The following is a 26,980-nucleotide window of genomic DNA, read 5'->3' as shown; positions in this document are numbered from 1 at the left end:
TAAGTAATAGCTAACCTTTATGTATTACAGTGCACTATGGGCCAAGTCCTCAGGCAAGGGTTTTGTTGTGTACTCCTGTACAAGGCTTTGACTTTTGTCACTGCTATTGAGTAATCTGGTCTGGGAACTGAACATAGATATAAAATGTAATGCCAACATGCTTTAGTATTTTCAGGTCCTCTCAATAGTCATTCCCAGTAGAGTAACCAGACCTATTCCATGATGTTCAGAGCTTCTGATTGAAGGTGGTTTATTTTCATTAAAGAGAAGCTGGGCCCAGATTATATGTGTAAATGTGTGTTTTGTTAGTCAAATCAATCTTACGTTAGTCAACATTTATAGTGAAGAAATCAGCTGACCACTCATTTGCTGGAACGTGTGCCAAGGAATTTTTGTCAATTTTAATATGTAAGAGAGAATCCTTTCTCAGGCCACAAATTTTGTAAAATTCTCCTACAAGAAACTCTAATTTCTCCTTTCTTCCCCCGAAGTTTTACTCCACTTAACAATGATTTGACATTTTTAGATTTAATTATTTAAAATAGTTATGGATACTTGAGTACAGTTTCCAGTTTCTTTTGATACAATGATACATAGATTTGAAAAATAGGTCAAATGCTGTCCCATATATGACATACAACGTTAAAATAGATAATGGAAAGGACATCAGTCCTTACAAAATAAGAAGAGATAATAAACAGAATACTGTGAGCATAAATTCTGAAATCCAGCCTACAGAGATCTTACTCCGCCTCTGGCCAAGTGCAATATTTCCATACAAAACCCCCAGAATAAATTTGCAACTGGACTTTCTACCCAAGAGTACGTTGCTCAACAGTGTACTCTGGTACATGCTTTACTGCCCTACATTTTATCTTTGACCTGAGAATGGTTTCTTCTTTTTAAATTAAAAAAAAATTATTGGATATCTTATGTATTTACATTTCGAATGATAACCCCTTTCCTGGTTTCCCCTCTGGAACACCCTTCTTCCATCTCCCCTCCCTCGGCTTCTGTGAGAATTCCCCCACCACCACCGTGGCATTCCCCTATACTGGGGCTTCAGGCCTTCACAGGACCAAGGCCTTCTCCTCCCACTGCTGCCAAACATTGTGTAAATGTAACACTTTCTCTGCAAATGTGAGCTCAGGCTACTATGCTCAGCAAGACTCTCAATTAACTTAGATAGGGAAACCAAGATATTCCATGACAAAACCGAATTTATACAATATCTTTACACAAACCCAGCCCTACAAAGGATAATAGATGGAAAACTCCAACACAAGGAAGGAAACTATACCCTAGAAAAAGCACAAAAGTAATCTAATTTCAACAAACCCAAAAGAAGATACCCACACAACATAATTCTACTTCTAACAACAAAAATGATAGGAAACAACAATCATTGGTCCCTAATATCTCTCAACATGAATGGACTCAATTCCCCAATAAAAAGACATAGACTAATAGACTGGATACGTAAATAGGACCCAGCATTTTGCTGCATATAGGAAACATACCTCAGTGACAAAACAGACATAACCTCAGAGGAAAAGGCTGGAAAAAAAATTCATTCAAGTTAATGGTCCCAAGAAACAATCTGGAGTCGCCATTCAAATATCAAATAAAATCGACTTTCAACCAAAGTATTCTTTTAAGCATGTTTGCAAGGACACACTCCTTGCCCAGAGTGGTGAATATTCCTGGTATTCACAGTCCGTCCCAAACTAATAATTTTACTCCTTTTAATGTTAACCTTTCAAACATGTAGTAATTGTATCTTTTTAATGACTTGATGCTGTTGAAAATTTTCAAAACTTCCTTGATCTATCACCTCCTTTGTTAGGATTACTTCTAAGTGGTACACTTTTTAATGCTTTAGTAAACACCTTGCTTAAATTTCACTTTAAACTTTTATCAATCTATAGAAATGAATTTTGGAAAAAATACCTGTAACTATTAGATTCCCCACTAATTAACTTTTCTGTAATTTATTTCCTAATAATCTCAGTATCTGTGAACTTAGTTGTATTTTCATCTTTGAACATCCAAAATTTCTCTTCTCTTATTTTTTCTCTCCCCTTTTCATGTACAGTACTGGCTAGATCTTCCCTTAGTAAGTTGCCCAGGGATGATGAAAGAAAGGGTTCTTTCACACCTCCCTGCAGTTTCATGCATTTAATCTCCAGAAAGATTGTTCAATCTTAGTGTTATGTTACATTGATTTCCTTGATTAAGTTGGTAAACTTCCCCTGTAATATATGTGTAGAGGAATTCTAATTCAGCAACATGGTTACTTTCACAAGGTATTACATCCAAAGATCTGATCTGACCAGAATGCAAACAAGTCTTGAGTTACAGCATGGTTGGACTGGAATACAGACAAACCCTTAGTACACACCTTTAATCCCTAATGACGAAGGAAGCAGCCGTTTTTAAAAGTGACATCTAATTGAGGAGCAGACAAATTGATGAATCAGAGAAGGATTTAATAAAATGAGTCAGATATAGAATATGTCCAATTCACTTGAGGACAGAAGAGAAAGAGAGTCTACCTAAGAGCAGCAAGAGAGAAGAAAAGGTGTGTTGTGATGGGCGGTGTATGGATGTGGCAGTTTTACTGGAATAGGTTATACAGAGGACAAGCTAGACACAGGTAAAAACAGAATGAGCCAGAGAATGAGAAGGAACCATAAGAGTAGAACATACTGTCAAAGTTAATGTGAAGATAGAGATATTCAGTCAGAAGCCAAGAGAAACTGGACTGAATCACTCATTCTTGAAAGGTTGATTGTGTGGAGGCTAGAAGCTTCCAGGCCTAGGCCTCAGGATAGTTAGAATACAGAAGGAAATGTTTTGGGCTCAACCATGTGTTTGTATAGCTTAGGTATGGCTCTCATCAAATCAGTTCATCTGAGAAAATAGCAGCTACATTTACAACTTCTACTTTAATGATAAACATAACTCTACTTAAGATTTTCTTTTCCAGCTTGAAAATATAGTGAATTACACTGATTTCCCTTTGAATCTTAAATTGATATATTGTCAGACTTAATTTTTAAGTGTTTTATTATGAATTTTTGTGTCTGTGTTCATAGTAAACATCAGTTTGTAGTTTCTTTCCAAGTACTGCTTTTCATTTACTTTTGTTTGTTTGTTGATGGTTTTGCTATAAACCTAATGCTTCAAACAGTTAGACGATAAAACTTCCAGAGGTCATTCTTTTCTGAGTTTGTGGGTGTGGTATATTAGTTTGTGTATATCTTTGTTTCATTTTATTTTACTCATTCCTTTCTACCTTTCCTTTGATTCTGTTTCAATATTATCTGACCCATATTAGATATATACCCAAGATTTTCCTAAAGTAAAAGTGCATTCCAACTGTTTGATGTTGATACATGATACATCTTATACATTATTATGAATCACACTGTTGACTTCTATGTAGCAGAAAACCTGCATAGGGTAGGAAGGATACCTAGAACTTCTCTGGAAACAAGGTTCCTCACAATGATTCACTGTAGGAGTGAGAGCTAAGCAGGGTTTTCCAATACTCCTCATCAGAGATCCTGTGTGTCCAGGAAACAGGAATTGGCAAAAAGCACTCCTCTCTGAAGGGGCTCTAGCCAGCCAGAGCATGGCTTTGGCAGGCCTTGTCCTTCTCCTACCCCTCCACTCCCATTTTCTCTGAGTTGCTAAAAGCATTAGATTACATTCGTTTTTCTCCTTGGGAATAGCTAGGTTTATTAGTAATGTACCATTGATAGACATAAGACCCAACAGCCCCCTGCCCCAACAAGGAAAATGAAAAAAAAAGTTAACACAAAGAGCATATGTTAGATATGCTAGGAGTCAGAAATCCTGTGACATGCCATCCCTGCTTTGGTACCCAGAAAAGTGTGAGATTCTTCTGCAAGGCTTGGGTGAGTTCAAGGTCATTTTGGGAGGACTCCTTAGGGTATTGTTTGATCAATCCAATGGGTATGGAGTAACTTTCCCAAATCTTGTGCTGATAGTATATTAAATGAACTCATAGGCTACACTTTGACCCATAGCTTCTCACAAATTGAGTCTGAAAAGTATGTTCCCTTGACTCCAGCTCATGTGTGGGCCTTGCACAACTGCTTGAGCTCCATCACAGGCCTTCGATATAGGAACCAAATCCTGATGTCTCTTTTCGTCAGTTTGAGTATATCAACAAGATTCCAAGGTCCATTTCTTACTTGGCTACTTCCTTTTCCTGATGTTGACTACTATGGTCTAGCTATCAAAGTATTGAAGTCTATCAATCAAAAGCCCTCTGTTTTGCCATCTTAATAATCATCCCCAATCAAACCTAACAAAGTCATCCTAAAATAGGGTTTCTCCTTTTTACCTTCATAAACTGCCATTTGCCTATGGGCCAAATGTCTTTTTTTCTTTTTTCTATTCAGAGGCAGTCTTTTGTCCCTCTTTTTGAAATATCCCTTTCCCCCATCTCCTTTGTTTCCTTTTCCTTCTCCTTCTTCTTCTATCTTCTGTCTTTACCTATTATTTCTGCCCTTTGCTCACATGGGACAAATAAGTCTTTTTTGGTGTTCAGAACTCGGTCTTGGGGTGTCTAGAGCTGGCTTTGTGGTCTCTAATTCTCTGTGGCTAATCATCCACCTAACTTATTCATATCTACTTGTGTTCATTGTTTGCCCAGTGCTGTTCTTAGTAAATATTAAAAAAATACAATAAAGCAAACAGAAAATAAGGAAATGGTTTAAAAGTAATGAACATCAAATGAAACAAAATAAAAGAATGAGTTATGTTTAAAACTGAAGAGGAGTTTTGAAAGGAGGAAACTATGATAAGTCAAGGAGACTTCAACTGCCATAGAAGACAAATGCTGTGTCAAAACAGGACACTTCTGTTGCTCTATATTGTGAAGTCAAAGTCTGAGAAAACTTGCTGTAGATGAGACAGAGTTCACTGAGCAGGAAGGCACAGTCCATGAAGAAGCAATGGGGACTACTGCTCTGGGTCCAGAGCCCTGGAGAAGGACGCTTATCCTTGAACACCAGTGTTCAGCCAGTTTTCCTTGCCCTCCAGAGAAATGTAAGAAGACAAGTTAAAGGTGAAACTAGATGCTGTCTCAGCATCCCACTCTTCCTTCGATTGTGTATTTTAGCACTATCTGATAATGAATATTCGAACAGCTACATGCTCTAGGCAGTTCACAAAGGTCTAAAATGAGATACAGAGACAATCGATTAGCACCACCAAAAGAGGTGTACACCATCGATGGCTATAGACAATAATATCTCAATAATTCTGAGAGTGTGACATGTGGCCGAAAGCACCAAAACAAAAATCCCTCCTGCTTCCTCTTAGTTCATGTTAAAGTTGAAAAAAAAAACCAAACATAATGTTTTATTTAAATGCAAAAGTGCACGATTTCAGATTACTTTTGTTTTTTTAAGGATTTCACAATCTAGGCTTCTGCAGTATTCTTAGTGTCTGTCACCAAAATTAGGGGAAAAAACATAATTGAAAGAATTATCATTTAGAAAACAAACAGTATCAAGGCCTTGAATGTTGAATTATTTATTTATAAGTCTTTTTCATTATATATAAAGGAACATACTATTTATACCTACTAACATATTTACACTCTATAAAGATGTAAGATCATCATTTGTCAAATAAAATTAAGTAAACCTATTTGACAGTTGTATTCTTCTAGTCTCCATCATAGTGAATGCTTAAGGCCACAGCCAAGGACTGGCAGGTTGAACTTCCTTTTCCTTAGAAACAGTGGAAGAATTGGTATGTTTTAAAATCCATAATATGGGTTATACATTAAGCTAAATAATTCTAAAATGCTGCTTGGTTTGACACTATGCTTTTATACATTAAATAAAATTATCTTTATTTGCTTTGATTTGTTTTCTCTTGCTTGGTTTTGCTTAGGTTGATTTTGAATGTAGTATGTATTCTAGGCTGATCTCCAACTTGTAGCAATCTTCCTACCTCAATGTTCTGAGTGCATGAATGTACCTTTATGCCTTACATTTTTTCAGAATTAGTATGTATAAGTATAAATCATATGTAAGTGTATAATTATACATATATACACAGAAGTACATATATACATATACACATATATATAATCTATGTAAATTTCCAAGTAAAACTTTTCATATTTGAAAGTATTTGATATAGTAGAAAAGTCAATTGTATTATCTAGATATGGGAACTCTTATTCACCATAGATTTATGTGTGTATATGTAAGTTTATGTGCACATATATGTGTGTATATGTAGGTATGTATATGCAGGTATATATGTGTATAAGCTGAGTTACTCAAGTTCTTTTTAATCCAAATAGAACAGATTTAACTTTTTACTCAATGGCCTTGTTATATCAAATATTTGTTCTTAAAAATTCTAAGAATCACAAGTTTTATCTTTAGACATTAGGATTTAATGAAAAAAAATTTGTAACAATTTGGAGGTTCCTCGGAATATTGTATGGCTTAAACAAAGGATGGTTTTACAACTCTGAAAGTCAGAAATGCATCATTCAGTAATCATGAGGACTGGCTTCTTCTGAGGACTGAGAGGGAAGTAAATACACTTGACTGGCATCTGAGCTGGAGTCAGGGGAACATACTTTACAATCTCAATTTGTCAGAAGCTATGGGTCAAAGTGTAGTTTAATATACAATCAGCCCAAGATTTGGGAAAGTTACTCCATACCCATTGGATTGATCAAGCAATACCCTAAGGAGTCCTCCCAAAATGACCTTGAACTCCCCAAAGCCTTGCAGAATCTCACACTTTTCTGGGTACCAAAGCAGGGATGGCGTGTCACAGGATTTCTGACTCCTAGCATATCTAACATATGCTCTTTGTGTTAACTTTTTTTTTTCATTTTCCTTGTTGGGGCAGGGGACTGTTGACTGACAGGTAACACTGCCTGGAGGGCCAGGACCCAGAGGCTGGATGGCTCCTGACCTAGGATCACACAAATAATACTGAAAAGTCAATGAAATGATTCCTAATGATAATCTGTACTCATAGATTGGTGCCTAGTCCAATTATCATGAAAGAGGCTTTTCCCAGCAATTGATGAAAACTGATGCATAAATCCACAGACAAACATTAGGCAGAGCTTGGAGAATCCTGAGGAAGAAGATAGGAGGCGGGAGTGTTGGAGCCAAAGAGGTCAAGGGCACCACAAGTATACAACAGGTTCAACTAAGTAACCAGGTCTTCGTACATATTTTACAGTTGTGTAGATTTTTCTTAACATATTCACTTTACATTCTCTTCATTGTCTCCTAGGTGAGTCACCCCCTCCCATGATACTTCTCCCTTCCTCTCCTCTGCTTCTCCTCTGAGTGGGTGGACCCCCTTGGATATCCTCTACCCTGTCACATGCAGTCTCGTCAGGGCTTTGCCCATCCTTTCCTGCTGAGGCCAGACAAAGCAACCCAGCTAGAAGAATATATCCCATAGACAGACAACAGCTTTGGGGGTAGCCTTCCTGCCTCAATAGTTACAGATCCATGTGAAGATCAGTAGCTTGCTCTTTTATGTGGTGCTCCTAACAGTGGGACCTAGGCCCATGTCTATGTCTTTTGCCTGTTTTAACACCCTTTTTCACACAGCGAGTTGCCACTTCCAGACAGAAGATGAGGGACAGTACCTAGTCTTTCTGCAACTTGATAGGTTATACTCAGTTGCTATTCATAGGAGGCCATCCCTTTTTCTGAAGAGAAATGGAGGAGAAATGGATTGGGGGGGTTGAGGTTCAAGAGCACAGGGTAGATTGTGGGTAAGGACTGGGAGGACAGGTGGGAGGGGGAACTGGTTGGTATATAAAAATAATAAAAATTTTTTAAAAAAACACCCCAAATTTAATATTGTGTAATATCACTTATTATCTGACTATTTTCCTCAAGCAGTATTTATTTTTTTGTGGCACCAGATGCTTCCCCATGGAAGTCCAAGTGTCGTTGTCTGGCTGAGTGGTTTCCTTCCACTCGTGCTCACATAGAGCAGAGAAAGGATTCACATGGGTAAGTTGAGAAAATTCATGTCAACAATTAGAAAATATCATGTCAAATAATTTTCTGCTTCTAAGGCACAGGGAAAACCGTTTCTCTGCTCGAATGCATTACTGGAATATCTCACAAGTTTGCTTAGATTTGAAGACTTTCAAGGAGAATTAACAATCGAAAATTGAGGAATCATTTTTTCTTCTGCTGGCTTTTACTTTCTCATTACAGAAAAATACTTGATTTTCTTTCCTTTATGCTTTTAGTGCAGCTGAATATATAACTGATAGCCTCAGTCTGTACATCCAGAAGTTTTCCCCCAAGCTATTGTCATTGCTTTTAGTTTCTATTTCATAAATTTTGATGCAGATATTCTTAAGATTCCCTTAAATGTAACTGTATTTAGCCTGTCTACCTTTGACCTTCTTTTTCTTAGCACTTTTTCTTTTCTTTTCTTTTTTTTTTTCGGAGCTGGGGACCGAACCCAGGGCCTTGTGCTTGCTAGTCAAGCGCTCTACCACTGAGCTAAATCCCCAACCCCAGCACTTTTACTTTAAAAACTTACTTGTAAAAATTTTCTCTGTTTTTAAAAACTATTAATTTACTTACTTTGTACATCTGGATGTAAGTGTATGTCTTTCTTTGGCGAGGGGTGGGGGTGGGGTGAGACAATTTTATATAGAGGAGAACTGGTTCTAGTCTTCCAAATTGTTCCTGAAGTGATAGCAAAGCCACTGAGCCACCTTCAGACTCTCTCTGCCTTCTGATATATATATATATATATATATATATATATATATATATATATATATATTATACATACATACATACATACATACATACATACATACATATATCAGTGATCCAGAAATGGCTTCCTTACAAGCCTGTAGACCTCACCCTTTGAAATGCAATTACTGAGCTAGGTAGAAGTAGAAGCCTGCTCCAAATTTCTTTGGAGGTTTGGGAGCTTCCTTCCCCATGTGACAATTAGAAAATACAGATAGTCTAGTCACATGCAAATATTCACCCTTCGTCCTTTAGTCTTTCCCCGTTGGCTCACTTTAGCAGTCAGAAACTTCCTGATAGAGGTGTTACAAGAGTTAAGCTCAATTTTAGTGCCTCTGTCCTTTGTTGCAAAAGTCTTGAATGACATCATTTTTTCTGATTTTAAACCAGTGTTTAGTTAGTTTAATACTAAAAAGAAAAGATGACAGGAAGGAAGGAAGAATGAAAGAAGTTCTGTATAGCAGGACTGGTTTCAGGGAATGGGGTACCACCTAACTGCTTATCTTTTCTATAGAACTGATGGTGAAAATAAAGTTGTGCCTGAGGAGGTGCTCAGTTAAGTTGGCTCACCTACAAGGTGTCAGCATGCCTCTCTTCAGTTTCAGGAGCATCCTCACTTAACAGCTTGTGGGCAGAGATGCCCATTTAGGAGAGGAAATAAGAAACCAGAAACCAGAACTCCTGGTATACCTGGCCTCCAGAAAGGACATGCTCAGACATGTTGCTTTACATTCCAATGCTGACTAGCTTCTCTCTCTTGTTTTCATCATCGTTATGGAAAATATGAACTTATTTGGTGTCAGATATACAACATCTATGACTCCTACAATTATTTTTGTGTGTTGTATGTAGTAGTTTATTTTTAGCTCATTAGAAAATAAAGAGAATCCCAAGGTGGGGCAGTCTCTGAATGGCCATTCCTCAGTCTCTGCTCCAAACATTGACTCCATATCCACTCCTATAAATATTTTTGTTCCCTCTTTTAAGAAGGACTGAAGCAGCCACACTTTTGTTGTCCTTCTTCTTGAGCTTCATGTGATCTGTGGAATGTATCTTGGGTAATTCAAGCTTTTGGCCTAATATCCACTTATCAGTGAGTACATGCCATGTGTGGTATTTTTGTAACTGGGTTACCTCACTCAGGATGATATTTTCTAGTTCCATCCATTTGTCTATGAATTTCATGAAGTCATTGTTTTTCGATAGCTGAGTTGTACTCCATTGTGTAGATGTGCCACATTTTCTGCATCCGTTCCTCTGTTGAAGGCCATCTAGGTTCTTTCCAGCTTCTGGCTATTATAAATAAGGCTGCTATGAACATAGTGGAGCATGTGTCTTTGTTGTATGTTGGAGCATCATTTGAGTATATGCCCAGGTACCCATTGCAGGAATTAGAGAAAGGATTGAAGGAACTGAAGGGGCTTACCACCCCATAAGAACAATACCAACCAACCAGAGCTCCCAGGGGCTAAACCACTACCCAAAGATTACACATGGACAGACCCATTGCTCCAGCTGCATAGGTAGCAGAGGATGGCCTTGTTGGGCACCAATGGGAGGAGAAGGCATTGGTCGTGCCAAGGCTGGACTTCCCAGTGTAGGGGAACATCAGGGGTAGGAGGCAGGAAGAGGGGGTGATGAGGAAGGGGGAACTCCCTTATAGAAGGGAAGGGGATGGGATTGGGGGCTTATGGCTGGGAAACCGGGAAAGTATATAACATTTGAAATGTAAATAAGAAATATCCAATCAAAAAATAAAGAGAATTGGGCTGGAGAGATGGCTAAATGATTATGGGTGCTTGCTACTTGTGGTAGGTTAGTTTGATACTGCTTATATTCAAATGCTAAATTCTGTAGTATCCCAAGGTCTGGTAGCTCCAAAATGAGCTGATCCTCACAAATACCAGCTTTTGTTACATAAACCTTGTCCGACCTCCATGATCCAAGAGAGGTAGACAGGGCTTTGGTTCCCTGGGCTTGGCATCTGAGGCATTCTCTTACAATGGGGAAGAGAAAAAGGAAGTGAAACTAGAAGGAAAAAGTTGATATGGGGTAGGTGGATCATATGCACATAGTCACGGGGGCTGGCCTGATGGAGTAGAAGCAACCACGCATAGAACGTGGTAAATGGTATCTGGATTATTGACAGGGAAGTAGACCAAATAGCATACATATTGATATCTTCCCAGATCTAGTACTTTTAAGGCTTCTTATAAATATGAAGTTTTTATGTTTTTTATTTGGAAACTATATGATCTAAGGTGGGATTGAAGTCCACAAATAACATTTATCAAAACAGCTGCTCTTGTATTAAAAGCAGGTTTGCGTCTTAGAATTCGATATTGGATCCAATTATTAATATGCTTGCTTGCACAGTGTGAGGCAACTATCTAGTTACTATGTACCAATTTCTTGAATTGTCATGCTTATAACTGTTGCTATACATTTTATGCTATCTTTTGTTGGGATAAACATATTTCTTTGAATATGTATTTCTATCTAAACCCATCCAAATCCAATCTTTTTAGAATTGTGAATTTTGAAAAAAGGAAAATCAGAATGCTTAACTGTCAGAGAGACTTCTAGCCTATGTGGTGGTATGGTGAACGAAAGAATTTCCTTGTTTAAGTAAAACTGAACTTAAGTTAATACTCTCCTACATAAGCTAACAACTCTGGACTATTTTGGAGAAAGAGAACCTTGGCAGTTCTCTTTTCAAGGGCACTGATGAAAGACAGAGATAGAGCAGATTGCTTTGCTAACTTCTAAGACAAAATAGAAAAGTCCATCGAAGAGTCAGATATTGTCACCCTGACCTTGGCAATTACAGAATCACTAATAAGAAGCTTACTGGCTTTAAGTACTTTATGATATGATGCATTCCTTTACACCTAATTTCCAGTGTTCATAAAATATAGACAACAACAAAAGAGTAAAATTTCTCTACAAAAATATTAGCAGAAAAATTTAAAATGTGTAACAGTATATACAGAGCTAACATTCTCTCTTCAATGATCAATGTGATGAGGAAAAGAAATTCTCTTCTAGATTAAAATTCATATAAAAATTGTAACAAGCAAACACATGGTCTTGCCTGTGATTGTTATTTCTTCTTTGATTTTCTGGAAAGCAGACTTTACTTATGGAACATTAGATAGGATATGATTCTAAATTTGGATGAAATTTAAATTCCTTCATTAGTTTTGAGTGAAGTGCTTCATTATTATGCCACTTCCTTCCTTGAGGTAAACAGATAAGTGTGTAATGCATTCTTTATCCATTTCTGTTTTTCCAATAGTCTTATAATTATAAAATGCTGAATCAGGAAAATTATTCTTTACATGACAAATTATAGACCAAAATTTGCCCCACTGAACTAGAGACATACTTTCAATTAACATATAAATAATTTTCTGTGGATGAAAATTACCTTTTCCATATATCTCAATATTAAGTTGCCTATACCAAAATCCATTATATTTTTACTCTCATCTTTTATTCTTGGCAGGGCATCACTCAGGAGGCAGAGGCGGAGGCGGAGGCGGAGGCGGAGGCGGAGGCGGAGGCGGAGGCGGAGGCGGAGGCGGAGGCGGAGGCGGAGGCGGAGGCGGAGGCGGAGGCGGAGGCGGAGGCGGAGGCGGAGGCGGAGGCGGAGGCGGAGGCGGAGGCGGAGGCAGGGAGATCTCTATGAGTTTAAGACCAGCATAGTTGAGAGTGATTTTCAGGACATCCAGGACTACATAGTGAGACTCTATCACACAAAACTCAAACAATAACAACAAAATAATTTTTGACTCTCTTCTCAACATTGATTTAGTACTCTATTATATTATAGCATACATTATTATTCTGATTCTAATAGACCTTAAAATAGAAAATTTATATACTGCTAGGTGTATAAAGACCAACACAACGTCTTTATACACAAATGTCATTGGCTAAGGTACAGTAGCTTTGAATGATCTGCTAAAGCATTTAACCCTACGACATGTGAAAAGAATCTATTATGTTGGAAGAGCAATATGTTGGTAAATCAGTTAACCAATATTTCCTATAATTTTTTATGGTTAGGTTCAATATCCTCTAATTTTTTATGTTCTTTTGAAAGATTATTTTAATTATTTATATTCCAGCTGTTGCCCTGACTCCCAGGCACCCCTCCTCCATAGTTCCTCATCCCATTCTTCCTCCCCCTTGCCTCCAAGAGAGTGCTCCACACACCAGGCATCCCCATTCCCTGGGGCCACATCTAGGATTAGGCATATCTTCTCCCACTAAGTCCAGACAAGGCCGTCCTGCTATATATGTATCAGGGGCCTCAGACAAGCCTGTGTATGCTGCCTGGTTGGTGCTTTGGTCTCTGGGAGCTCCATGGGGTCCAGGATAGTTGAGACTGTTGCCTTCTTTGGTTCTTTTTTTTTTTCTCGGAGCTGGGGACCGAACCCAGGGCCTTGCGCTTCCTAGGCAAGCGCTCTACCACTGAGCTAAATCCCCAACCCCAAGAGACTGTTGCCTTCTTATAGGGTCGACTTCCCTTCAACTTCTTTAATCCTTCCCCTTATTCAACAGTAGGGGTCCACAATGGTTGGGAAAATATCTGCATCCATCTCAGCTGCTTGTTAGACTACTCAGAGGACAGTCATGCTAGGCATGTCAAGCCTTGGTTCCTCCCCCTCACACTCTTTCTTCTCCTACCACCATGAGATGGATCAAAGTTGGACTGGTCACTGGACTACCTTTCCTTCAGTTTCTTCTCCATCTTTGTCCCTGCAGTTCTTTTAGACAGGAACAACACAGGGTCAGAAATTTTGACTGTGTGTTGGTAACCCTGTCCCTCTACTTGAAGCCCTGACTATCTACTGCCGGTGGACTCTTCGACTTCCCTCTCCCTACTGTTGGGTATTTTGTCTAAGGCTACCCTCATTGAGTCCTGAGAGTCTCTCACACCTCAGGTCTCTAGTACTGCCTAGAGGGTTCCCCCACCTCTCACCCCTGAGGTTGCTTATTTCAATTAATTCTCTTGGTCTTCTGGGGTTCTATCGTGTCCTTCTACCTGAACCTGTTCCCGTTTTCTACCCCAACCCTTCTCCCATATAAGTTCCTCTTTCCCTCTCCCTCCTGTGATTATTTTGTTCTCCCTTCTAAGTAGGATTGAAACATCATCACTCGGGCCTTTCTGATTGTTAAATTTTTAGGGTCTGCGAGTTGAATCCTAGGTATTATGTATTTTTTGGTTAATATCCATTATCAGTGAGTTCATACCTTTCAGGTCTGGGTTACCTCACTCAGGATAATATTTTCTAGTTCCATCCAATTGTCTGCCAAAATCATGATGTCCTCCTTTTTAGTAGGTGATTAGTATTCCATCATGTAAATGAACCATATTTTCTGTATCCATTCTTCGATTGAGGGACATCTGTATGGTTTCCAGCTTCTGGCTATTACAAATAAGGCTGCTATGTACATAGTAGAGCATGTGTACTTCTGCTATGGTGGGACATTTTTTGGGTATATGCCCTCGAGTGGTATAGCTAGATCTTTAGGTTGAATTATTTCCAATTTTCTGAGGAACCATCAGATTGATTTTCAGAGTGTTGTACCAGTTTAAAATCTCACTAGCAATGGAGGAGTGTTCCTCTTTCTCCACATCCTTGCCTGCTTCTGCAGTCACCTGAGTTTGTTAACTTAGCCATACTGATTGATGTAAGGTGGAATTTGAGTTTTGTTTTGATTTGCATTTCTGTGGTGACTAAAGGCTGAACATTTCTTTAAGTGCTTCTCAGCCACTTGAGATTCTTTTGTGAATTTTGTTTAGCTCTGTACCCCATTTGCAAATTGGGTTGTTTGGTGGTTTGGATGTTAACTTCTTGAGTTCTTTATACATTTTTGGATATTAGCCCTTTTCAGATGTAGGGTTAGTGAAGATGTTTTCCCAATCTGTAGGTTGCTGGTTTGTACCATTGATGATGTCTTTTGCCTAAAGAAAATTTTGTTTCATGAGGCCCTATTTATCAATTGTTGATCTGAGAGCCTGAGTCATTGGTGTTTTATTTAGGAAATGTCCCTTTGTGCCAGTGAGTTTGAGGATCTTCCTCACTTTTTTCTTCTACTAGATTCAGTGTTTCTGATTTTATGTTGAAGTCCTTGATCAACTAGGTCTTGAGTTTTGTGCAGAATGGTAAATATGGAACTATTTTCTTTTTCCTACATGCAGACTACCAGTTAAACTAGCACAATTTATTGAAGATGTTTTCTTTTTCTACTGTATGCTTTTTGGCTTCTTTGTCAAAGATCAAGTGTCCATATGCATATGGGTTCACTTCTGGGTCTTTGATTCTATTCCATTGGCCAGCCTGTCTGTTTTTGTACCAACACCTCGCAGTTTTTGTCATTATTGCTTTTTAATACAGCTTGAGGTCAGTGATGCTGATTCCACCGGAAGTTCTTTTATTATTAAGAATTGTTGTTGTTCAGAATCCTGGTTGTTTTGTTTATTTCTTTGGTTTGTTAGATTTCTTTTTCTTTTTCTTTTGTTTTTACATATGAAGTTGAGAATTGCTCAAGGTAAATTAATAAAATAACTTTAAAGTAAAGAAACTTCATTTCTTTCCTCAGATTTTCTATTTTTACGTGATTTGATCTCAGTAAATGACAGGCACCTAGGAATTTATCTCCTCCAAGATTATTCACCTTGTTGGCCTTTAATTGTTCATTGTAGATCCTGGAAGCCCTATAATCCCATGGGTCACTTTTTGTTAGCTGTAAGTATGTTAACTTTATCATTTCTAGAAATACAACTAAAGGCTACTCATTTTATAATCTTCTAGACTATATCTATGGTCTATTCTATTCATTACTCTAACTTTGCTTCTAACAACTGGTGTTTGTTTGTTTATATGTTTGTTTTGTCTTATCATTGCCTTTGCTGGCCTGGAACTCTTTACTTAGACCAGGCTAGACTCATTCTCACAGAGATCAGTCTGCCTCTGCCTTCTATTACTGTGATTAAAGGCATGCATCAGTCCTATTTCTTACAATTTCTTTTGCTGTACCTTGAAAATTTCAATTTGTTGTCTTTACTTATATCTGTGAAAAACGCTTCTTTTATTTCCCTGTGAAGTTTCTTGATTCATTTGTTTTTATAAGTATAATATTAAATTTTATGTGTTTATAATACTTTCGGCTTTCCTCATGTTACTGACGTCTAAGTTTATGAAACTGTGTTTGAAAAGGTTACTAGATATGATTATAGCCTTCAGAAACATTTTAAGACTTTTGTGCCTTAGTCCATACTCAGTCTTAAAACATAAGTGTTCTCTTTGGGTTTGAGATCTTTAACCTGCTACTATTGGTTAGAGAGCATCGAGTATTTCTGTTAAGTAAATTTAGCCCAGGGTGTCCCTCAAGTTCAATAGTACTATGTTGATTTTAGGCACAAGTATTGTACACATTGTGAAAATTAAACCCTTGTGTTATTGCAATGATCTTTCTTACCTCATTTCAGTTAATAATTTGTTTATTTAAGGGATACATGTTATATTCATGGACATTTCCGGTTGTTGTATTCTCCTAATGGGGTTACTGCTTCATCATTACTTTTGGTCTTTTGAATAAGATCAAATGAAGTACCATTTGATCATTCTTTGGCATTATTTTTGACAACCAGAACGTTTTTTACTTAAAGTCTATTTTAAAGGGCATAGGTGCCTCTCTACCTTTTATGAAATATCTTTTTGCAGCCTTCCATTTGCACACTATACATTTTCTTAAATTTGAAATGTATTTCTTACAAGCAGCATAAACATAGACCTTATTTTTAGTATAATTTTATTTTTAAAGTCTATTTATCTATTCTGAATATTCTGATTAAGAAATTTAATTCAAATTTAGAGAATTATTTATAGATAAGGTCTTGTCGCTGACATTTTGTATATTTTTTTCTTATTATTTTATAGTTATTTTGTTCCTATGACCCTTGAATCATATTTCTTTTTGAAAAGTCAGGTCTAATCTTCCATGACATTTTTTATGCTACTAAATAGTTTGGTTTCTTCTCAGCCTATATAACTTCACTTAACACTATTTAAAAGCATACCTAATGATTATGGGCTTCGTTTATAAATAATAGTTTTACCAGATCATTTTTAAGTATATTTGGTTGAGAGCTGTTTTTTTCCTTCCTCCCCTTCCTTCCCTTTCTTCATTTTTGTTGCTACTAGACCTCTTTCTCCTTCCTGTGATCACCTTCCTCTGCCCTTTCTCTCCCCTCCTCCTTGCTCTTCCTCTTCCTATCCTTTTCTTCTTCCTCTTTGCTCTCCTCCTCTTGTCCACTTTCTCTTACTCCTCTTTCCTCCCTTTTTTTTCTGTTTCCCTTCACGTTCTTTCATGTTCCTCCTTTTTCTCATAATATATTAGCCTACTCTTTTAGGGGAAAAGATTGTATTGAGAAATCCAGTGATAATATTATGATGGTTTATTTTATATGACAAGTTTTTTGAAGCTTTCAGAATGTGTTCTTTGAGTTTTGACAACTTTCTATAATATATACTAGTTAATATTTCAATAGATAGATTCTCTTAGGAACTTTTGAGCTTCATAAACCTCTCCATAGGCTTTCACATATTTAGAATTTTTCTTTAAGATTTCTGCCCTTTTTTCCTCACTTTGTGATGTACATTTCTAGGATGTACATTTTAGTTATCTTTTGTTTACCCAACATCAGCTTATCTCTATTGATCCTTCCTTTTTCTTCACTGTCTAAAGATTTTAAAAAACAACTTTTTGACTTGTAGATTTATTTATTTGTATTTATATTTTCTGTAATCAGGTCTACTGTGGGAACTTGATAATCTGATATTTTTTATTGTGTATTTTATTCTTCTGTACTAAAATTTATGGGCTCTTTAAAGATCTCTGCATCATTGTTGAATCACTTGCTTTTTTAATGTTTTGTTTTATGTATTTGGGCCATCTTTAAGGGTACACATAAATGTGTTGTTCTTTTATAATTCTCTCAGCATCCTTTACACAGTTATTTTAAATTCTTTTTCAGGCTATTTGATTTCCATTTCCTTTGAGCTGCTTATAGGGAAATTATTTCTTTAGTGGTACTATGTCTCATTGGTTTTTCATGTCTCTGTAGGATGTGTTGTTATTTTATCTCATAAAGAAGGGATCATCTTCTCTGGTGCATACTAGAGAGCTTTAGGGGGAAAATACATTTAACAGTCATTCCAGTAATGAACTTTGAAATTCTCTCAGGATCTTTTCTATGGATATGCCAAGACTAGATTATTTGTTATATCTAGTGGTAATGTTATATGCTTTTCCTTGATCTCACAAATCTAGACCATGTACAGACCTGAAATCCTCAAGCTTGCATGCTTTCTTCCAATCTTATTAAACTGGTATATATACATGCTTTCTTAAACCATATTCAAAGATTAAGGCTAGAAAGTTGGCTCAGTGGTTAAGAGAGCACTTTATGAACTCTTTGCATTTTGTGATTATATATAGCACATCTCTTTATTAATACAAATCTGCATATGTTAAGAAATTTTCCAGTTATTACTCTTTTAATTAATGATTTTATTTAGAAACCAAGCAACATACTTCAGGTATTTGGACTGTTTTATAGACTGTTAAGATGTTTAGAAAAATTCATATAAGATGTAAAATTTACAGATAATTACTCATGATCATTTTTTACTGACTCAGATGTTGATGCCAATAAAGTAAATACATATGACTGCAGTCTCTTTTTTAAAGGCAGTAAAAATATTTGAAAAATTTAAACATTTATCATTTAACATCCCAACAAATTAGTCATAGAAGAAATGTGCTTCAATTTCAACTTAAATCTACATGTAATACATCTATTTTTTTTTCATTTTGGTTTGTGAGACAGGCTGTCAGGGAACTAGCTTTGTCGACCAAGCTGGCCTTGAACTCAGAGATAAATCTGCCTCTGCCTCCTGAGTCCTGGGATCAAAGGTTTGTGCCTGACATTTAAAATCTTATTCAAGGGGTAAACAGCTGAAAACTGTTTCTCCAAGATCAGGAACAACACAATGAGAATTGCTCACCAACATTTTTTTTCAAACTTATACTAGAAGATCTGCCTGAGAATTCAAGCAAGAGAAAAATTTTAAAGGAATATAAATCAAAACATTGGAATCATATCTGCTCAAATGTCATGAACCTTAGATAAGCCACCAAAACCATAGAATAAATAAACAGAGAGTAATGCTGTAATATACCAAACAGCATGCAGCATCACACTGGGCTTCTATACACCAGCAAGGGACTTCCCAAGATAGAGCTCTGGAAAATAACCCCATTTATAATGTCAACAAATGAATAAATTATTTAGGAATAAATTTAACTATGGACATAAATGGTCTGTTCACTGAAAACCATAAACCACTAATCAAAGTAAATGGAAACACACAAATATAAAGGTATCTTGTGTTTAAATTGAAAGAATTAATATTTTATAATATCAAAGTGATCCAAAGTAAAGTAGACAGTCTAATCAAATACCATGAAATTTCTAAAAAGAAGTTGAAAATATTGGAAAATTCATATGGAAACACATGAATTTAAAAATTAAAGTCATTTTGAGCAAGAACAAAATATATTGCACTACACTTTTTGTTCCAAATTGTGTTACAAAGGTAAAAAAATAAATATTAGACCAATGGGAAATAATAGATAATTTAGAATAGATCTATATTTAAACACATCAATTGTTTTTTTTTAGTATTTCCAAATACATATTGGGAAAGGCTAGCCTCATAAATGCCATGGGAGAACTTGATGACCACATCCTAAAGATTCAATTTTGACTTTTATAACACACAAAAATCAACTCAAACTAAATGTGTGCCTTCTCTATCAGACCAAAATTTGTAAAATTGTTATAAGAAAAGACAGTCATAATTGTCCTTGGCAATGTCCTCCTGGGCATTATAGCAATGTGTAGGTAATAAAAGCAAAATAAAAAGTAAAATTACATGAAACTAAAGTCTTCTGATTTGCACAATGAACTATTAACAAAAAGGAAATTTGCTGAGTAGATAAAATATCTGAAAATCATATAACCAACAGAGACTTTATATCCAAAATATATAAGGAATTCATAAAACTCAGTAGTAGAAAACAACTTAAGTAAAAATTGCCATAAGTAATCGTCTGTTGAGGGACATACCTAAATTACCACGGGCCTATGAAATGAACCCACTGTGTTTTAGGAGCCCCCAGGGAAACATTTAAAAACAACTGAAATACACCACTTCATCTGAGTAAAGCTGTCTATTAATGGAAAGTCAAAATGTAAGTGTTCACAGGAATGTATATGAAAGGAAACTCCTGTATGCTGGGGACGGGAGGGAAATAACAGACATTGTAGAAACCTTAAGTCAGTACCTCAAAAATTTAAAAATAGATCCACTGTATTACTCAACAATCCTAATTATGAAAACTTGCCCAAAAGAAATAAAAGTCACCATCGAAAAGAATTATTTGCATTTTCATGTTCATTTCTGTATGATTCACAATACTTAAGGTACGAAAAAAATCTAGTGTGCATATATGCACAAATGAACAGGAAATATAAGAGCATGTTTCAGCCACAAAACCAAGGAAATCTTTCTGTTTGTAAAACATGGACACAACTCAGGGTCATTTTACTGCCAAAAATATGCCAGGTACAAAACAGCAAGTATATGATATCACTTACAGAAATATTTGAAGAACTTGTTCTGAAAGTGACAAAGGAATATTAATGATCTGTGTTTGGAAAATGGAGGAGAGGGTACAGTTAAAAAGTGCAGACAGACTCTGTTGTAAGATGAATTAACTTGGAGCATAATGAACAATTTAATTAATACAGCTAATAACAATGGATTGTCTCCTTGTTATTGGTGAAAGGTGAATATCAAATATTCCCCCCAGGTGCACAAGCACAACACATAGGCCGTTATGTGAAATAATGGATATGTTAATTAGCCTGACTGGAACCTCATGGCATAGTATCTGGGTACATCAAATCATCACCCTGTAGCTCAGTAAATGTAGGGTGGGGAGAAAAGGTTCATTACAACTGACATTCTATCTCATTCAGCTGCCCAGGTACGTTATTCCGTGAAAAGAATTGTAAGACACTGGAAAGCAGACTTCCTATTAAAACTTCAGATGCAGTGAGACTAATGACAGACAAAGTGATACCAGTGTCCTCTGTTGGATGTCTTGGACACATTTAAGACCTGAAGTAAATTAGTTATGAATGTAGCATACAATGCACTAATGAAGATTAACAAAGAGCTCAGAAGAAATTGAACAAATGAAGTGGAAACAGAATGATTGATGCTGTGATGGTGCTAAAAGGCCTATTGAGAAAACTCATCTTTCAACACTCTTCAATAGGTATAGAAAGCTGAAATAAATGTAGAACACTAGATCTTCCACTTGACTTAACAGAAGATTGAAAGTGGTTTTCAGTAGAAGTGGAAAATATATTACTCAAGGATATTATCAATGCTGTTAGTAATTATTAATATCACTGCTTATTGGTTGTCTATATTGAGTACATGCAATTCACCTCCCCATCCTCCTCCCGTGAACAGCTACCAATATTTTATTAACTAGAGGTTAAGGTAAACTGGGTGAAGGTGAGGCTGAAATGTGAGTTATCCTAGAAATCCATGCTAAACGATGATATTCCATTCACTATAATAAGATAAAAACGTCATTTTTTAAAATTCTGCTCATTCTACCAAGAGAATGATGAAGGTAAAGGTGAGTTTCAATTGTAAACTCCCTCTTTGTGCACAATGAGCCTCCCACACACACCTAACATAAACAAACATAGGGCTTTAAGTCCACTGGAGTTACCTGTAGTTAGTAGGCCTACTTGCATTCCTTTCTCCAGCTTCATCTGTATTCAAACTAACAAAGTCAGATCGAGTGCCTCTACCATTTTGAATCTCTCTTGATTTTTTCTTCTGTTACCAGAAACTGCCTGCTTTGAAGAGTCTATCATTCAGTTCCTGTTTCCTAGCAACCTGGAATGGTAGTTTACATCTACAAAATTCTTCCTCAGCAGTGCCCAGATTGCTTGCTTTACTAACCAAAAGGAAAGCATGTTAAGAGAATTTTCCTCAGTGAATAATCCCATATTTCAAATACATGATGACAGTTTTAAAAAGAACTATGTAAATTTATATCCTGGTATTTTCTTTGAGGAACAATTCGAAGTTGGAGTCAAAGGACCTCAACATATTTTCCTTGTCATTGTTTTTTATTTTATTTTTATTTTTTATTGGATATTTCTTTATTTACATTTCAGATTTTATTTCCTTTCCCGGTTTCCTGTCCATAAGCCCCTTAACCTCTCAACCTCCTCTTCTATAAGGGTGTCCTCTCCCTCCATTACCACCCACCCTTGACAATCTTTTACACTGGGGATCCAACCATGCAGGACCAAGGGGCCATTGTTTTAATAATAAATTCTTCCCTCCATTTCTCTTCTGGAAATATGCTCTTTTACCCTTATTTTACTGGAAGAATTAAAGGAAAAAATAAGAACAGGAATAAGAAAAGAATAAAGAGGAATGAGAGAAGTAGGAAAAGGAGGAAGAAGAAAAGAAGATGACATTTAAGTAGATTTCACAATTCAGAGAAGACTCCTTTGTTACATTGGGGTTTATCACTGGATTCTCAAGAGTACCTTTTCTGAGTGTACTCCGGATTCCATAGCTCTCTCAAGCTATGAAAACTTTTTACTCTGTTTTCCTTCTCACATTATCAGTATTTGATTCGTTACATGAGTGGTCTTATCTGTGTACAAAACTGTAATTTTTTCTCTTATCTTAAAAATAAATGTCTTCTCATTATTAATATGTGTGTCTCTTAATGCTGTCCAGTGGGAAAGAACGCACAATGTCAGATATATTATGAGGGGCATTTTATGTGAATTGACTCCGGTAATCTTGGAGTATTTAGAGACATGAAGTTCCAAAATATTCTATTAGCTTCCTAGAGAAACCAGAAAGCAAGTACTGCTGTTGAGATCAAATCAAAGGCCTCAGAGCCATGCTGGTGCTATGATTTAGTCCATTGTACAAACACCAGCAATCTGGGGCTAATAGTAGATGTACAAATTTCCAAAGACTCAACAACTTGTAGTTTTCTATTCAAGGATGAAATAGATAGGTGCCCCAGTTCCGGAATAAAGCAAAAATCACTTTCTATCTACGATTTAGTTTGTTCTATGTGCCCTATTTGTATGTTATTTAACTACATTCATGAGAGCAGATTGTCTTCTCTTAGTCTAACATTACATGCTAATATCTTCCCAATATTTTGTAGATATATTAAAATACATTTATAAGTATTTTACAAACTATCCATATTCTTTTTATCCTAGTCAAATTACATTTAAACTTTGCCTCTACAATTAAATCTCGGCTACTGATGATCAGGCTATCTCACTCTACAGAAAATATTCTCTAAAATAATCATTATAATCAGTTTTTGCAAATTTACATCCTCTTTTCAGACTGTCTATTAAGTACCTCTGCAAATTATGTTTTTTCTCTATTCATAATTTCCAAAGCATTCAACTGCATTCCTTTTGTAACAGTGTTGGTATTCTGCAACCTTGCCTCCTCTCTGACCTGGATTACTGGATGCTCTTCTTCTTATATTTATAGTTGCCAAGTACAGCATACTGTCATTTCAAAGGAGACTATCAAAATGTCCTTGAGATTCCACTTTATACCAATCAGAATGGCTAAGATCAAAAACTCAAGAGAGAGAGAGAGATCATGCTTGGCAAGGATATAGAAAAATAAGAACACTCCTCCACTGCTGATGGGATTGCAAACTGGTACAATCATTCTGGAAAGCAATCTGGTGGTTGCTCAGAAAATATTTCTACCTGAAGACCCAGCATATACCCAAAACCTGCTCCACCATATCATACAGACATGTGCTCTACTATGTTCTTAGCAACCTCATTTGTAATAGCCAGAAGCTGAAAACAACCCAGATATTCCTCAACCAAAGAATAGATACAGAAAATGTAGTTCATTTATATAATTGTATACTACTCAGCTATTAAAAATGAGGGCATTATGAATTTTGCAGGCAATGGATGGAACTAGAAAATGTCATCCTGAGTGAGTTAACATCAGACCCAAAAGGACATGCATGATATGTACTCACAGTTAAGTGTATATTAACCAAAATGTTCATAATACTCATGGATACAAGTTGCAAACCATATGAAGCTTAAAAGAAGGAAGGTCCAAGTGTGGATACTTTAATCCCACTTAGAAAGGGGAATAAAATAATCACAGGAGGCAGAGGGAGGGAGGAACCTGGGTGGGAGAGGGGAAAGTGAAGGGAAAAGGAAGGTAGGATCAAGTATGGGACGGGGCTGGGAGGGGGAGGCAGATGAGAAATCCAGAGGGCCAGGAGAATGAATAGAAATGTGCAGCACAGTATATGGTAGAGAGTGGGAAGAACCTCTAGAAAGTCCCAGACACCAGATATGTGAGAGGTTCCCAGGACCCATTGGGGATGTCGTTAGAGGAAATGCCCAACAGTAGGGAGATGTAATCTAAAGAGATCACCTCCAGTAAACATAGACAGGGCTCCCTGTTGAGGAATGTGGCTACCCACCTATCTTCAAAATTTTTGACTCCGAGTTGTTGCTGTCTAAAAGAAGTGCAGGAATAAAAATCGAGCAGAGACGGAAGGAAAGACCATCCAACTTGGGCTTCTCCCGTGCACAGGCACCTAACCCTGACATCATCGATGGTTCATGAGACTCTGTAGCAGCCTACTCGTCTCCTCCTTATTGAACTCGGTCCCTGTGTTCCTCCTTTTATCAACTGTTGTGTATGTGGTCTTAAAAAAGACTGAAGCCACTTCAGCCTTTGCTCCTATTTCTCCTAATAAATTTTTCACACACTCGCCTGTCGTCCCCTCCTTTAGGACTTTTCAGCATGATCTTGCTGGAAGTTTGCTTAAACCCAAACACCTACAGCACTCTTCAAACTGGTTCCCTCTCCTCTTTATTTTCCTCAAAGTATTTATCATATTCTAATTGATGACCATATGCATCAATTTTGTTCAATATTTCATATATACCAAACTATAGGAGAGAATCAGTGAGCCTTATTTTCTGTATTATATTTTTGAATAGACATAAAGCAAAGATTTCTATATGCATGTTCTTTTTAAAAGATTTATTTATTCTATTTATATAAGCACACAGTAGCTGTCTTCAGACATCAGAATAGGGCGTGGGATTCCATTACAGATGGTTGTGAGTCAGTATGTGGTCTATGGGGTTGCTGGGAACTCAGGACTTCTGGAAGAGTAGTCAGTGCTCTTAACCTCTGAGACATCACTCCAGCCCTACATTTTCTATATACGCTTTTGATGTTGTAAATTTTCTTTTTAGAACGATTTTCAAAATTTTAATATCTTTTAGTAAAAATATTTCAAAATTCTTTCCTCAATTTTCTTTGATTCAGAAATTCCTTACAAGTATTTGGAATCACGTAAGACCTCCCTCCTCTCTGAATCCTTTGGTATTTTCATAGATAACCTAGAATTACTAATTACTGTAATTTTAAGGAAGTACTCTCTATTATCTACAGCCTGTACTTTTCTTTCAGATTTAATTTATGACCTAGAATAGGGCTTATCTTCGACATTTTTAGCAATGGAAAGGAATGAATATTCTGCGTCAGATAAACTGATATATGAATGTCTATAAAACAAAGTTAATTGAGACTGTGAGTAAAGTCTAGTTATTGTCAGGCCTGGGTAGAGATGCTAGTATAGACTCATCTCTCTTAATCAGACTGTGAAACAATAAAATGAATCTTTAGGCCTCTATCAATCTGAAACTTTCTATTTAATTTTTTAATTTTTCTAGAGTATTATTTGACAGCTAACTTGAACTTTCTCCTCTTCCTCTTCCTCCTCCTCTTCCTCTCCTTCTTCCTCCTCTACCCCATCCTCCCATTCCTACTCCCCCTCTTTTCCCACCTCCTTCCCCTCCTCCTCCCCCTCTTCCTTCCCCTCTTCTTCTTTCTCCTCCTCCTCTTCCTCTTCCTCCTCCTCTTCCTCCTCTTTTTTTCTATTATCCTTGTCCTCCAGTTGGAGATTGGGTTCCTGTGAAAAGTATTGTTTGTTCTCCTAGACGTGATACTGCTTCTTCCCTCTGCTCGGTATTACGAATTTTTTTTCCTCTGTTCCTTCTGTCCTTATTATGTCTCCCTATGTAGCCCTGGATGGCCTTGAACTGGAGAGCTTTTAGTTTTAGACTTCCAAGAGGTTGGATCAAAGGCTTACACTACATATTGGACTTTTTAATATTTTTTATGCATTGTTACTATATTTTTGGTGAATTGTAATTGCACATAGTGTGCCCAAATGAATTTTGTTACTTTGTGCCTTTTAAGACTTACAAAACTTTTCAAATTTATGCATTTCTTTTTTTAATGTGTTTAGAAAATACTTCATACAGAGATGAAAAAATTTGCTACTCAGTATATTTTAATATAAATTTTTACTATAAATTATATTTCTAAGTCTTTGAGCAGAAACTTGAAATGGAAAATAGGATATTTATAACTTTTGTTTAAAGTAAAATAAGTCAAATAATGTTCAGACATTTCATATCCATCATGATAGTTTAATCCTTTTTCACATAATATAATCTTTAATCATGTAATATAAACTCTTAGAAAAAATAATAAGTAAAAATAATAATTCAATACAAATATGTAGTTTTGAGAATAAGTCAATAAAACATCACTAAGAACTGAAAAGAATTAACATTGAAATTTATGCAAATTTTGAAATTAATGATTTTATCAGTTTAAATTAACTAATATAGTTGTAAATAACTTAGAGAGACAAGCTGATCTTCCCATGGCTTCAAGGTAAGAGGAGGCAGAGACAGCCTGGCTTTCCAGGGTTGGATTTTATACTACTACAGTGTTGTCATTTTTTTTAGAAGATATAGCAGAGGCCATGGATAGGAATTCATAAAGAAGATGCTATAGTTAAATAAAAGCCAAAAATCATCTGACTCCATTACTACTTTGTTACTGTTAAGATTGATAGGTTTTCTCTGA

This window comes from Rattus norvegicus, chromosome 6 (assembly GCF_021556685.1).
Source record: "Rattus norvegicus strain SHRSP/BbbUtx chromosome 6, alternate assembly SHRSP_T2T, whole genome shotgun sequence".
Taxonomy (NCBI): domain Eukaryota; kingdom Metazoa; phylum Chordata; class Mammalia; order Rodentia; family Muridae; genus Rattus; species Rattus norvegicus.
This window is presented reverse-complemented; position numbering follows the sequence as displayed.